This window comes from Pteropus vampyrus, unplaced genomic scaffold, assembly GCF_000151845.1.
Source record: "Pteropus vampyrus isolate Shadow unplaced genomic scaffold, Pvam_2.0 Scaffold13, whole genome shotgun sequence".
NCBI lineage: Eukaryota > Metazoa > Chordata > Mammalia > Chiroptera > Pteropodidae > Pteropus > Pteropus vampyrus.
The window spans coordinates 11,458,576-11,460,851 of record NW_011888794.1 but is presented as its reverse complement, the minus strand read 5'-3'; positions in this window follow the sequence as shown (position 1 = coordinate 11,460,851).

Sequence of the window (2,276 nt, the reverse complement as noted above, 5' to 3'; positions counted from 1 at the left end):
AATAAATAAATAACACTATATTCATTAAAGGAACCAGAAAATTTCAGTGATCCATTTTTTAAAAGAAAAACACGTAAACGATGATCTTAACAATTTTTTAACTAACTCGAATACTATTGACAGTCGTTATGATGAACATATATAAATAACACTCAGAAAAAAAATTTAAGTTATTAGCAATAATAACATCAATAGTTAATTCTCTTTCATTGTCTATCATTTTGTCAGTTTGGCATTTGAAAATATAAAGTTCTTTCTTAAAACTACATACTTGCTTACAGTTTGCTGCACACAATGAATTGAGGCCCAATTCACATCTGGCAAACAAATTTTAGACCTATCAGAGGGCGAGAGACAAAGGTTCCATGTCTCAGAAATGTCAGGTTCTAGGAGAAGGAGAAAAATTAAAGAAGAAAGTCCTGATGTCCATGTGAGCTCACGTAGCTTGGGCAGTAAATTTCCTCCCTTTGGTACCTGGTAGAATCTTCCCTAGAGGATGGGGAATGGACATCACTCACTGATGTCCATGTGAGCTCATGTAGCTTGGGCAGTAAATCTCCTCCCTTCGGTACCTGGTAGAATCTTCCCTAGAGGATGGGGAATGGTGCCACTAGGCATACTACATGGCTGCCACCACTAGGACTGCTGTCCCTGATATTTCTGGAAGCAGGGTACAGCTTCCTCTGCAGCCCCTACCACCTGCACTACAATGATGGATTTGACTAGAAAGACCTCATTTGTTTGCCTGGGCCCTCATTGCAAATTGGCCAGAAGGTAAGTTGCTGGCATTTTCAGCATGTATATTAGGAGCCAGATTCTGTCTGATAAGGGATTTCCTAAATATAGGATGGAAATTCAGATACTGAGTAGACAAATATAATAATAAATGTCCTTTTACCTTCCAAACCCCAGTAGTCTTGGCTGTGTCATTTTTTCCTTATACATCTTTATAGAAATCTAGTGGAGTTCATTAGATTCATAAGGCAGCATTATCAAATTTCAGTTGTTTTTCTTTGAGGTAAGTAGATGATAACTGTGAATCTGAGAGGCCATTGACAATTTATCAGATCAATAGTCAGATCAGATTTTATGGAAGTTAAAAAAAAAAAAACAGTGAATGAAGTACAGAGCAGGGCAAAAATGAACCAGGAGGGAATAACCATGGGTAGAATTTTAGGTAAAGCTTATTAATTTCATAATTCTGTTGCTAAATACTTGATAATAGTTGTTTCTTATATGATCAGATTTACCTCGTTTTAAGAATTATCTTGAGAACTTGTTATAAATAAAGGCTTCTCAGATCAATCCAGCTGAAATGAATCAGAGATTCTTAGGTCTTGTTTATGTTTAAGATGAATCTCGCGCTCAGATTCATTTGGGAAATACTTGTTGACATCGGGTCCTGTAGTGTGATGTTTATCTAAGCTGCTTGAGTGAGTGCTCAGTCTCGTAGCGTGGCTGTGATAATAGGACACAGCCGTTAAAGAGACTACAAGTTGCCCTTTGAGTAGCATCCAGGAATTCTTGACCTGAAAGTTACTTAGTGCCTAAGTAACTTTCTGGGATGTCCATTAACTCCTCTGGCCTTTAAGATGCAATAGAAAAATAACTTGCTACATCAGTTATAGCTTGTAAATTTCCTCCTGAGTGAACAGCTTTTTTGAAATCCTTCAACCATGAAACCATGGTATATGATATTTATCTGTTTAATAAGACTTCTTCTGATTGACCTGCCTATATCATTTATTTTAAAGTGTTTTCTCTCTGTTGATTGAAATACTGAGGGCAGACCCATTTCAAAAGTCACAATAATAAAAGAAGTGGCTAACAGGTTAGCTCTTTTTAATATATTTAGAAAATAAAATGCATTTCCTATGAAAAGCAATTAATGGACTTTTGGTTAAAATTGCCTACTTAACTTTCCAAAACTATTGATTTTTATCTAAATTAAAAGGAAATATATATTTTGAGCTTAGTTATTTGACCTCTTTGGGACTAAGGGCATACATGAGGTGTGTGGTGTCCAATGCAGGTGTTAGAGTGTGTGTGTGTGTGTGTGTGTGTGTGTGTGTGTGTGCGCGCGACCTCCATATACTTATTAAAGATTCTGGACAGTCTTTACTTGTGGTACTTTGAGGAGAAATACCACATTACCTCCAGTGTCCATTTTGATATTACTAGGCTTCCCAGGTACTTATAAAATGTCAACCTGTCTATGGAACAATTAAGCATTTCTCGTTTCTTTGTCTTTCTTTAGTTTTCAGTGTCTGTATTCT